This window comes from Camelus dromedarius, chromosome 5, assembly GCF_036321535.1.
Source record: "Camelus dromedarius isolate mCamDro1 chromosome 5, mCamDro1.pat, whole genome shotgun sequence".
NCBI classification, from domain to species: Eukaryota; Metazoa; Chordata; class Mammalia; order Artiodactyla; family Camelidae; genus Camelus; species Camelus dromedarius.
In genome coordinates this window covers 28,575,181-28,588,956 of record NC_087440.1, presented here as the reverse complement: position 1 = coordinate 28,588,956, position 13,776 = coordinate 28,575,181, and the positions used below count along the sequence as shown (strand labels likewise).

Genomic DNA, 13,776 nt, shown 5'->3' with positions numbered 1-13,776 from the left:
TCAGCCTAGCTAGAGAATAAGCACGTGCTCTACCATTGAGCTATACCCTCCCCTAAGAGCATTTAACTTAAGATCTACCCTCTTAGCAAATTTTAAGTATGCAATACAGTACTGTTAGCTGCAGGCACCAGACTGTGCGACAGATCTCCGGGACTTACTTATCTTGCATAACTGAAACTTTCACAACCAGTTTCGATTAGGGGAGTGAGGGCATAATTACTCTAGTTTGCATTTCAGTCTTCTAAAGCGTATATAACCTTTTGGTTCTATTTTCTATTTTTCTTTTAGTATATAATTTCTTCCCTAAGTGCCAAAGTATCCAAAGTTAGACGTAACCTACCAACGTTGAAAATTTTGATTTTCAATAAAAAAGTTTACGTTTAAGTTCAGCTTATGGTGTTACAGTCTCTCCCTTGTCACTGTTGCTTCATATAAGGAGCTCAGGCCCCTGAGTCTTAACGGATCTGGATTTGAATCCTGTTTTATCATGTTTCCGTCTAATCTTAGGTAACACATTTCTCTCTGTAGGAAATGCAGGAATACTAGGAGGTAACAGTGCTTGATTTGATGATGTCAGCATCTTACCCCAAATTAACCACTGATTTTAGTTCTACTTAGTAGGTAACCATGGTGCCTAGATTTAGTATTTATCTGATTTTTTCTTTTTTTTTTTGGTAGAAGCTTAATTAACTCTATTCATTAAGACCAATTTCTTTTTTTCTTGAATGTTAGACATAATAGAATTTTTGTATCTTTGTGTTCCTGAGAAATTGAAAGTTACCCTTGGGCATAATATAACTGATTTAATTGATTTATTGAGTCCTTTTTTGAATAATCAGTGGTGGTGATCTGAGTTGCTGAGCATTTAAAAGTTGGTGGCCTTAGGTTAAGTCATAAAATACAGACTTTTCCCCTTTTAGCACTTGGCTCCCTATAGTTATTCGTCTGTTTTTCTCCCTCGTCTCAATGTCTGCCACATGCCATGAAGAATGGCCACTGCCAATGGAATGTGTGAACCAGACTTGGTCTCTCAGGCAAGGTGCTATGCTTTGGACTGTAATTGAGACAGTACTTTCTATTCCAGAATTAGCTGTGCTGTGCATACTCCTCTGGTCCAGTTCTCATCTGCCATTCTGACGGCAGACCTTTTGCTAAGAGAATATGTAGCTTAATGTGGTATTGTTCTCCTACTCAGATTTCCACGACAGCAGTGACATTTTTGAAGACCACTAATAAATTCAAAGAATGAATTCCTATTGCGCACGCAGTTGGTGTACGTGTACGTGGATGTATTCACTTTTGAGGACAGTTGGTCATTTTTCAGTAAAATACTTCCAACTTTGGAAGATACTCTAGAGAAATTCTAGCACGTGTGCACCAGAAGACATGTGTGTGAATGTTCAGAAGAGCCACAAATGGAAGCAACTCAAGTGCCCATTAACAGTGGAATGAATGTATAAATAAACAGATGAATCTCTCAAATATAATGTGAACACACCCAAAATACCTCAGTATGATCCTATTCACATAAAGTTCAAACATGAGAAAAAAAAGTAAACTGTATTATTTAGGCATGCATGTTTAAATGGTAAAATGAAAATCAAGAAAATGATTATTACAAAAATCAGGGTTGTGGTCTCCTCCAGTGGAGCGATGAGGGGTAATGACTGGGGAGGGGCCCACGGTGGGGGTGGGGTGGGGTGAGGGAGCCTGCCGTGATTGTCGGCAGTATTCTATTTCTTGGCCTGGATAGCTGTTACTTATGTTTATTTAATAATTCTTTAAACTGTATTTATGTTATGCCTATTCTTTTATTTTACGTACTCTCAATACAAGGGGAAAAAGTCTCAAAATGAATCTCTCTTGGTAGAATTTCAGTTACTACCGTAGACCATGGGAAACATTTTTGGGGAAGCAGTCCTTTTCAGCACCCGCCAGCTGGGGTCTTCAACATGCAGGTGCTTTCTGCTTTGGTTGAGGTCCTGGCCAGGGACAGTGGCATCTCATTTTTATAAGTGGAGGATATGGGAAGAGGATGAGTTTGCTTGAAGTCCTACTTTTCCTGGTAGGCTTGGGAGTCTTCAGATAATCTTTTTAGTAGTCCTTCTGTAAGCCTTCAGCTGGTAGCTTGTCATGCCTCCAGCTTTTCTTCTTGAACAGTAGTGTTCTTGCAGCTCTAACCTCTGTTTCATGAGCTTGGAAAACGGTACGATACTCTCACATTCAGGCATAAAAAGTTAGCTCTTTAGCAAATTTTCTGCCTCCCACTTTTTTTCAAGTGGTGAGTTACTGAAATCACGCCATATGCTTTATCCTTTTTTCCCCCCGAGATGTCACAGATAGCCAGAGTTAGAAAAATGTTTACAGTGTGAGCAGGATGCACTGGAGCAATATTGAAAATAAACTTGAGACAAAATCTTTTATGTGCAAGTCTATAAGCTGTTTATTTTAAGTGGAACAAGTACCGATGAAATCATTAGCCCACGGTGGGCTCAGCACAGTTGTCCAGGCATATTTTTATTTAAAGCTGTTACAGGAAGAGCCCTTCTATTTACTAGATGAGATGCTGCCTGACTCGTGAATCATTGAATAAAGCCAATTAGACCTTCAAAAAAAAAAAAGCAGCTATATGTCTTCCTCAGGGTAATTTTATGAAAAGGTAATTTTGGGGGTAGATTTTAATTATAATATTATATGTGTATTTTGCCTCCATCTCCTTTTGCCAGCAATTAGGCTGAAAGGGAAAAGAAAGCTTGTCACTCTGGCAGCCTGTACTTTTTAATTAAACTTTGAACCTCTTTTCCCATGAGGCAGCAGGACAGTTGAGTCGGATTTGCCCTCATTGATTCAGTTCTTTTTGTTCTTCTCTTTTTATACAGTGTGCATGTTACTAGTTTTTTCCACTAATATAATCTCATGTAACAAAGACAGTTTAGTGGAAGAACCTTCCCTTTTGATGTTTGAATAATTTGAAATAAGACAAACAACGACACATAAAAAAATCTTTATTTGGACGATGACAACAAAAAGACAGGTTAGACAGCACACAGCACAACTCTTTCCTTTCTTACAGCTGGGCGTTGAAGTGGGTTGAATTTGATTTTTCTTTTTTCAAACCTCCAGCAATAATTAAACAACTGAATACCTAGAAGCTTGTTTGCTGCCCCTACTGGTCTCCGGCACCATTCTGTGTTTTCTATTGTTTTGATGAATGTTCTTCTCTGTCTCTCTTTACTGGTCCAGCTGCCTCATTTTTGTCATGTCCATCATCGTTATCAGTTTTCCTTTCCTTGCTCTGAAACTGTTTCCTTTAACAAACCCAGCCTAGGCAGCTTTAATTCCCTTTATGCTCCCTTTAGATCTGTGACCTTTCGATTTCCATTTGTGGAAGGATTCTTGCTGATTCTCTGTGACTTTTTTCAGTGCTGTTTTTTGCACCTCTCTTTGTACTTCCCAGCTCTCTTCTTTGTTCCTCCATTGTGGGTTACCTTATTGGCTTCTTCGGCTTTATTTTAGTGCTTCTTTAGCTTTTTCATGAGATAGAATTGTTTCCCTCTTTTGCTCCTTTGATAAAGTCTGTCCATTTTATTCCCCCACAATGTGGGGAAAGGAAATGTAGATCGTCTCTACAGGTTGCATCATCTAAGTCATCCAAAAATTTCAGCAAACATCCAGTCTTTTCCAGAGATATCATTTCAGCATTTATAGCATGTCTGTTTCCTTCTTGTTGAGCTCTCAGTGTAAATTACACTTTATTTTGTTTTCTCCTTTTTTTTTTTTTTTACACAAATTAATCTTCCTTGAAAAGTATTAGAAGGTCTATGTCTTTATGCTTTTGGCCAGGGGTCTCATCAACTTTTTAGCAAAATCGGACACTGCAAATACTGATCCCTTAAATGCTTTGTATATGGTGTTTCTCATTTGAATATTTTGTGCTTGACCTTTTTCTTCTAATCTTTGTTTTATCACCAAGGGCTGTATCAGTTGAGAAGCCTTTTATAAAAAGGAATCTTTTTTTACATCACTTTGTATATTCATCAGTCATCAGAGAGACATTTTATACTCATCAGAGAGGATTTTGCATGGAAAGCTCCTGATTTTAACTTTATCTTTATTTCCATGAGTCTTCCTCTCCCCCTAGATTTCTGATTTATTATTAAAAGATATGAATTAGGAGCAGCCAGTTGGAAGAGGTGCATAGGGCAAGTTATAGGAAAAGGCAAGGAGTTTTCATGCTTTCCGAGGGTGCCACTCTCCTGGAATATTTCCATGAGTTTTAACTTTGATTTTTCCCTTTGTACTTCTATCAACGTCTGTAGGCAATTCAACCTGTTGACTTTTATTATCTCCAGAGGTACTCAGCTTTCATTCAGTTTGATCTGTTTCTTAAAAAGTTTCTCATAGCAAATTAAAGTCATTGAAATAATACTTGGTTTGATGATGGATTTTGGTCCCTGAGTAGCCATTTTCCCGCCGTCTCCATTTTCGGCGGTTGTGGCTGTCTCTCTGAGCCCAGTCCTGCAGAGCTGAGCCACAGGACCATCAGCAGTGACCAAAGTGTCTCAGGTTCATTTTACGAACCCAATGTTTATTTATGTAGATTATTAGATAAGCTTGATTATTCTTGCTTAGAAGTATCTTAATGACAGGACATTATTGAATCTTTTGGGTTTTGACTTGTGTTCCAGATACTGTTCTGGTGGATAAACATCTAACTGGCAGCGTCATCAAATCTGCATGTTAACAGCATCTCACACATTGCTCTCAGTGCTGCTGTCTCCCCGCTCAGTCTCTTTACTCTTGTGGACTCATACTTCCCTTTAAAAAATGACCATCATATAAAGGAGGGTTTTGGGGGGCAGAGCAAATGAGTGCTCCTGATCCATGTCATATTTAAATAGAAGTTGATAAGTTCTCTTTACTTGCTCTAGAAAAAGAATAAAAGAGCTATTTTGGTAAAGCCTTTAATGAAAGTCAGTTTGGAACCTGTTCTAATATAATAAGCATGAAACATAAGTTTAAAGGCTGTGAAAAGGGCAAATATAACCTTAGGATTGTGATAACAAAGTCGTCTGTTTCATTAAGTGCCCCTGAAATGTACTGTGTGTATTTTGGTAGTAGAGTGGAAGGTGAATTTGATTGATGATGTCACCTCAACTGTCACTTATTAGCTACATGTCCTTGAGGGATTGAAACTCTTGGAACTTCCTTTTTAATCTTTTAAAACTGTGAATTAGAAATAATACCTGCCTTGCTTCAATTCCAGGATGGTTGTGGGGATCATGTAGCATTATTGAAAAATTATGAAGGTGCTATACAGAGTTAAGAATTATTTTGTAGGCAAAGAAAAACAAACTGCTGGGGTAGAGTGTGTAAGTGTGATGACCAAGAAAAGCCAGTTGTCCTGTTTGAAATTAGGCCATTAACATGGGGCTATCATTAAAATAATGACATAATCCTGACATATGTAATTAGAATATAAAACAGAATGTCATTAGCTCATTTTCTCTTTTATGGGATTTATTGACCTCTTTCAATCTCTACGGCTACAGAGGTGACACAGAGAACTTGAAAGATGATTAAAAATGGGAAAAATCAGATCTTTGATGAAAGGTTTATGATGCCAAGGGAAAAAGCCTGAAAGGTAATTTACTAATTGTCATATGTGTTTCAAGCCCTAAAAACAACGGGAAAAGACCAAATGTGCTCAACTAAAGTGTAGGGGATACAGGTCAGATGTTTGTGTGCATTTTGTACATGAGATGTCAACTGGGCATATAAGGAAGTATTGGGGGATCATTTTGATTGGAAATCTTTCAAAATTAATTGGGTTTTATTTGACCAGAATGGATTCAACAATGGTCCTTCCCGCTGCACAGGGACAGGCAAGGTGATTTATCAAGGAATTTTTTTTCACTGTATAATTCTGTTCTCTTGGCTTCTTTAAATTTTGCAGTGGTTCTATTTTATCCAAGTGCATTAAGTTAACACATCCAGTGTTCTCAGAAGGGTTAGGCTTAAGATAAATAAGCAAGGAACATGTGTGTAAATGGATCCCTGTGGCCATTAGTGACCCTGTGAAAAAATGACGTTAAGCTGACAAGCTGATGACAGTAAGTGTTGCCATTTCCTGAGTACCTCCTGGGTGCAGGCTCTGTATAAGATGTGTCACATAGACTCCTTTCTGTATCATTGATTCAGAACTGTAACTGTAGGGTAGATTTCATTATCTCTGCATGTGTAGAAATTAAGCCTTAAAAATAACAATAAATAATATGAACAAAATTCACGTGTGTAACAATATATAGCAGGGTAAGGATTCAGACTTAAGTATGCCTGGATTCAAAGTTGGCATCTTTCCCACTTGATACTCTGCATTAAAATCTTCGTATATATCATTGTCTAAGATTCACATTCACTTGTCTATTTGTTTCTGCAAAAGGAAGCTGTTTCCATTTGGTCTGCAGCTTGGGAGAGGGTTTGTGGTTGGTTAAGAAGTTGCCTTTGGGCTGGAGGCAGAGACTCAGGCAGAAGTCCGGAGGCCAAGGAGTCCAGTCATGCTTAAGGGCGAGCCTTTCAGAGGGGCCTCAGCCAGCCCTGTCTCAGGCTGGCCTGAGGAGTTTGGTCAGGTGGTTGTCCTTGATGAATTTTAGCTCCTCATCCAGGAAGTGTTTCTCCAGGAAGTCACAGGGATGGGAGTCTCTGTGGGTGAACCCAGGGCATGCAGATTCAGCAGGCCCTGGTTCAGGGTTTCTCCCAGGGCCAGGGCCCCCTCGTTGGCACCCAGGCTGTGACCCCACTCGTCCTGAGGCAGCTTCTGCATGTCCTGGAAGAGGACTCAGCTGCAGCCTTGGTTTTGCATATTCTGGAGATGTTTGGCACCCTTGCATTTTTCCACTAGCTCATGGCTGGCCGTACTTCTGCAGTGGGAATAGAAGCCCGGAGAGAGAGACAGGTATGGGAAGCCCATAGCTGCAGGTTGACCAGGTGGGTGATGGCAGCTTTGACCTGGTGGAATAATTCTGGTGGATGTGGGAGCTCATGGTTGATTGGAGACAAGGAGCTAACCACAAAAAAGGTGTTACTATTCTGAGAAGCAAGGAGATGGTCCTGGAGGCTTTAGCTGGAGAGGAGATTAAAGGATGATCAGAGGCTCAAGCAGGGAGCAAATCGTTGGGTCTGTTCCACCCAATATTGTTGAGGTAAGAGACAGACCCAAGGACTGCCTGGTGCTGCTCATTCTTTTGGTTTTCTTTAAAAAAAGCCAATATCATAAATGAGGAAAAACTCAAATGTCCATTTTCCAGTTGAAAGGCGACATAACTCAAAAGATGAGAACACATAGAGGTTACCACTGTGTCTTCCTAGTGTGCTGTCATATTTGAAGTGGGATGGAAGGAATACCTTCACATGGTTTGTTATGAGAACACTACATTGGTCCCAGAATTTTCAGTTACCTAGGAATTGAATTGATGCTAATGAAATATCATTATCTACTGCTTAATTTTGTGACTGAGTGTGGTGTACATTCCCCAAATAGTGAGGATGTCAGTTTACTGCTTTTCATAACCTGTGATGAGAATTCCTCTTGGAAATTGAATCTATATCTTACTGTTTTGTTGGTACTTGTGAAGGGGACTCAAGAGCCTGTCCCCTTCTATTATCCCTTAAATATTGCATCCTGCGTGTTGTGCGTGGAGGGAAATATTTCATTTATAATAACAACACTGCTAGTCTCTTAAAATCGTGAAGTTTGAGAGTTGGTTTTGTCTATTCATCTGTTGCTAGCTAAGTGGATAATTTATGTGGCTTTAGTATTTTCCTTTAGAATTCTGGGATTATAAAGAGTTTTCTGCTTTGTGTTTATGGAGTTTAGTTATTACAGCAATTCATAGTGAAATTTGAGGTCATCATGAGTAACTTTGAATAACCAAAATTAGTAGATTTCTAAATTTGTTATCACAGATTTCTTCCCCCATGTTGGGAAGACAGCATGCGTCACATCTGTGAGACACAATCAGACAGACCTTGGCTGTATGGCATTCTCCTGTTTACAGATTTATAGAAACTTCCAGTTTTAGAGATGGAAAAATCCTTGGAGAGAATTCTTTCATTATCTTTTCATTTCTTGAGCTATTTTTGAACATTTCCTAGGAATTAAAGAGGATGAAGTTTAAGGAGATTAAATGACTGTGTACATGGTCATAATATCGACCAGCTGTCCTTGACTTCAAACTCAGGATTCCTAATTGTATTCATTCATTTACAAACACTTAACCCGTGTCTACATGTGTCATGTGTCAGGCCAGGTGCTCAGAGTACAGCAATGCCTAAAACTCCCTACCACAGGAATATTGTTGGGAGAGGCAACAAGGGTCCTGAGCATTCCTGCAGGTTCTTGCTGTACAAGCCAGGGATGCAGGACCCTGACCACCCTCTATCTGGGGCAGTGTGCAGCCATACGGGATGAGGGAACATCCCACCTAGGCAAAGGTCAGGCTTGCTTCCACTTACTGTTAAGAACAGTGAGTCTCCTAAGCTTAATGTTCATTTCCTGTGACATAACCCACAGCATGTACATGATTCTAGGATGAGCTCTTTGAACTACCACTCTAAGGCAGAGGGGGCAAAGGAACCAACACAAATAAGCAGGAAGCTTTGGCTGTGAGTAATCAAGTCCCTGGTCTTTTATCCAGAAGGCTTATGCCTTCTGCCAGCATCCATGAAACAGTAATAGGCTAACTTATTATCTTACGAATAGGTAAATCTCAGAACCTGCATAGCCCTTGGCAAGTATCACTTATGAGATGATATAGGTGAGGAAACCAACAATTTTAGTTCAGTGTGGGAGGCACAGAGTGTTGTGGGACAACTAAGGGGGAGGCTGGGAAGGTCAGGGAGGCTTTTCTGAGGGCATTGCTATTGGACTGATCATACTAGATTTTCTGTCTGTTAAGGGTAGATCTTTTTATCCTTGGCATATGTCAGAGTACACAGCATGTGGTTCACGACTATAAGCTAGCTGAATGGATGAATAAACTGTTGTTTGTGGCTACTGGGTGTGATTTTGTGGCTACTGGCTATGATTTATTGCATCAGTGGTTCATACACTTGCTACTAAAGTTTGTCTCCTTTTAGAGATAAATGCACCCCAGTGTTCATAGCAACACTATTTACAATAGCCAAGTACATGGAAACAACCTAAATGTCCATCAACAGATGAATGGATAAAGAAGATATGTGTGTGTGTGTGTGTGTGTATACACACAGAATGAAATATTACTCAGTCATAAAAAAGAATGAAGTAACGCCATTTGCAGCAACATGGGTGGACCTAGACATTATTATATTGAGTGAAGTAAGTCAGACAAAGACAAATATCATATAATATAGCTTATATGTGAAATCTAACAAAAATGATACAAATTCTATTTACAAACCCAAAACAGAATCACAGACATAGAAAACAAACTATGGTTACCAAAAGGGAAAGGGCAAGGAGGGATAAATTAGGGGTTGGGGATTAACAGACACACATTACTATATATAAGGTAGATAAACAACAAGGACCTACTGTATAGCACAGGACAGGAACTATATGCAATTTCTTATAATAACATATAATGGAAAAGAATCTGAAAAGAAAATATATACATATGTACATGTATAACTGAATCAATTTGCTGTACACCTGAAACTAACATTGTAAATCAACTACACTTCAGTTAAAAAAAAAAAACAACTGTAATCTTGGGAAGATAGTCTTCAATGAAAAGCAACTCACTTTGCAACCTAGCATATATCTGTTCCAACAAGTGAGGAAAGTGGTCGAGTTGCAGAGTATCTTGTATGTGGATTCATTTAATACTAAGTGATATTAAGGCTCAATTATTTATTTTTGAACTTTTTATTTACCTAAAACTTCTTAGATTGTTTTTTAGAGGAGGTTGCAATGATAGTTCCCTTATACACTTCCCCGCATATTAAATAACATCTTAAATAAACAGCACATTTATCAAAACTAAGAAATTAACATTGGTGTACTGCAGATTTCAGTTGAATGCCCCCCCGCCCCCGCCCCGAAGTCCCTTTGTTGTTTTAACTCAGGATACCGCGTTGCATTTATTTGCCTCCTTAGTCTCCTCTAATTTGTGACAGTTTTTAATTCTTTTCTGGAGCTTGACACTTGCAGAATAGTGGTTATGTATTTTGTAGGACATTCCTCCACTTGGGTTTTTCTGATGTTTCTCATGATTGGATTGAGGTTATGGATTTTTTGGGGAATACCACAGATAAGGTGTGCCTTTCTTGTTGGCACACATGATATCAACATGACATTGCTGATAATGTTAACTCTGATCACTCGATGAAGATGGTATCTGTCAGGTTTCTCCACTGTGGTGACTTCCTATTCTCTGTTCACTGAGTCCTACTCACACTCAGGGGGTGGGAATTAAACTTCACCTACTCAAGGGAGGAGTATCAAGGAATTTGTGAGCATATGTTAAAACAATGACAGTAAATAATATGTTGGGGGAAATATTTTGAGGCTGTGCAAATACCCTGTTTCTCCTTGAAGGCTCAAGGGAACCAGTTCTCCCAGAATGAGGCCAAGAATTGCCTAAGACAAGAAGTCAGCCTGCAGTGACTAAACATTCAGCTTTTTAAACTTGTCTGTGCTTTATTGCAGAGCTATCTGTAGTATAAGTGGTCATATTCTTGTGTCATTGAGCCTTCTGTTAATTTCTTTGAAGAGTAGAAGCATGTATATTAACTGAATGGGATGAATGAGGTTACATTTGTTAAGCAAGGTAAAACATCAATAATTGGTTAATCAGTTACAAAATGCTCATTTTATCTCTTAGCACTTGTTGGCTACCAAGTAAGTAGGTACATATATATGTGTGTGTGTGTATATATGCACACCCATATGTATAGGTAGGTATGTGTGTATATGTAGGTGTATATATGTATGTATATATAATGAATAGCTACGTTCCAAATGACTTGTATACATTCTAAAATCCGTTGATCAGAAAAGCTTCGTTTAATGTTGTGCTTCTTATGCAAAAGAAGTCACGGTGTCTCATGCAATCAAGAGGTGCAGTCTTCCAAAAGCAACCCAGTAGGAGTTGATAGTTGAGAAGGCATATTTCAGTGAGCCAGCAGGTATCCCAACACATACTGCCTTTTTGGCTGATCTTCCATGGAAATTGGAATAATTCTAGGGTAGCCATTGTTGCCCCAAGGGTGCTGGCTAAACAGGGGCTGGTCCAGAGAGATAATGTGGTTAATGTGCTTTTAGAATGATAAGAGGAAAAACATTATGACATTTCGATGTATGACATAACAACTTATTCCGTACTGCTATTCTCAGCAGCCCCATAATCTAAACATATTTTTTGCTTAAAAGTTTGAGTAAGGGAAAATCTGGAATAGTAGTTATTTGGTATAGTGCTAGATGTGGGTAAGGGCTTTTTAGCATTTAAAAAAATTTGTAAGATCATTAAAAAAACATGATCATGATTTGGCAGCAGTGATTTAATAGCAGTCAGTCAAATTGAATTTGACCGTTGGACTGAAATTTAGCCTCTTAACCATAGGTTATTGCTTTGCTCCAGAGCAGATTTTAATGATGAACTATTGTCAGAAATACTTTCATTTATTTCTTCTGATTTTGCAAAGCACAGCACTTCTAATTCTTGAGGTCATCAGAGTCGGGTTTGGGTGAGAAGGGTTGGAGGTTGGGAGGGGGGTACTCTTGCAGGAATTTGCAGTGGAGAAAGCAACATTGTGGTGAAATGTATTGGGATCATTTCATGTTAACTTAGGTGGAGTTACAATAACTATGTTAATTTGGGATAGAGGGAGTAGATGAGGTGTAGATATAAACAAATGTGTTAAAATCGTTCTTGTTTATAGAGCACCTGGCTAGCTATTTGGCACTTGATGTACAATATTTTATTTAACTTCAAGATAATCCTGCAGGGTTGGTGTTAGACCATTTTATACTTGAGATTCTGTAAAACCTACAAATTAGGTTTGAGTGATTTCCTAACGTCATATAACTAGTACATGACAGAACTGCAGTGTACTTTCCTATCAGCCTGATTCCAAAACCCATCACTGTTCTTTACTGAACTCTTACTTTCTGACTTTGCACACGTTGGCTGTGCAGCAGTAGGCCCTTTGGGTATATTGTATAGAAAATGAGTCATTTCGCGCTTTGGGAACAATTATATCCCACCCCCTACCCCTCTTGTAGTTTAAAAAAAAAAGAGCAAAGGCAAAACTTATAGCTACTTAAAAAAATTATCTCTGTTGGATAGTTTGGTGCCTTTTGCTCTTATCATGTGAATGGAAACATTACTCTGGTTTCTTGCTACTTGTCTCATTTATGCTGAAAAATATGGAAAACAAAATAGGGACTTATTTCAGCTGACTTAGATTATTATGACAGAGGTACTCAGGAGCTCTGATACGGAAATGAGTCTTTCTTGATAGCTGATAATTATTAACTCAAGCAAAAAGATAATTATGTGTTAAGCTACGTATGCTGTGTATGTGTAAATGAAATTCATCTGCTGCTTATTGGGAAAATTGACAAGGCATAACTATGGTTAATATTTTTCACATTACCTTCTGGGTTTCTTATTTAGAGATCGTCCCATAACTTTGAGAGCAAATCCAAAGGGATTGTTGCCAGGGCTTGCAGGAGTCTTGGAAAAAGTTGTGATTGTAAACTCAGTGTAACCTCAATAGACCATTGGGCATTCCGGCAACTTAATGATCCGTATTGCAAAGAGTTTCTGAATCCCAGGTTAGTCTTTTTTTGTGTTTTCATTGGAGGCTCTCGTGCTGTCATTTTTAGGGTAGGCTAGATTTAACAATATGAGAGCTATATATTTTCCTTATATTTTGAAGTCAGAATGGTAATGCGTATTAGTTCATTCTATTCTTGATGCTTTAGTTTGGATATGGTGTAAGTGGGATTTGGGAACAGCTAAGATAACTGCCTATACCTCTACTCAGAGCGGCAAGTCATGTTGGGCTCTCTCGGTGATAATGATAAATGGGCCAAGTTGTGGGACAGGCTCTATCTTTAGACTTCCACCTCTTTTTTTCTCTTTGGTGCTCCCTTTTCTTTCCCATTTAGGTGCTTGACTACCTGTTGTGGTGCCCAAGGCTTTTATGTACTCATTTATACTTTGCTTGCTCTCAGGCTACCTCTCCTGGGAACTCCGTACATGTATGTTTGATGTTCATACTCTGTGCTCATGTTGCATATGACCGTCTGGCCACGACTGGAGAAATCGGAGGGAGCATTGCTTGGGAGGCAGTCCATCTGGAGCGTTCACGTGGAGGACTATACTAGGAAAACACCCTTGTATCAGTAAAGCAACAGGTGGAGTGAAATCATTTTAGAACAGGCTGCTCAGTGAGGTCTTGTCAAGTTGAGACATTCCCAGTGCACTGGTGCTTGAAAGGTATGCTGCTAACAAAAAGATATTATTAAATCTGGTCTGTGTAGGAGGGTGCATGTCTGTCAGCTATACAGTGCTGCTCCTAAATAAGAATTTGCTGTTCCTGATGTAACTTTAACACAATGTATCTTCACCTCTGCATGTCTGATGTTCTGTGCCTCATCTCCACTGTGCCTGGTTGCTATGAGCTGTACCAATTTACTGTCGGATCATGTAAAAAATAGCACTAATTCTACCAGAATATTTTGAGTCTTCTCCCCTGTTGTTCTTATACTCTCCTTTTTTTTTTTTT

General features: G+C 38.9%; 1 protein-coding gene and 1 pseudogene across 1 annotated transcript in view; one reads left to right on the top strand and one right to left on the bottom strand.

The window, feature by feature from the left end:
- Window positions 1-13,776, top strand: part of AVEN (apoptosis and caspase activation inhibitor) — a 152,917-nt gene that overhangs the window by 37,618 nt on the left and 101,523 nt on the right. The gene's annotated exons all lie outside the window — the stretch shown is intronic.
- LOC105089994 (lupus La protein homolog) lies at window positions 3,167-6,823 on the bottom strand (annotated as a pseudogene).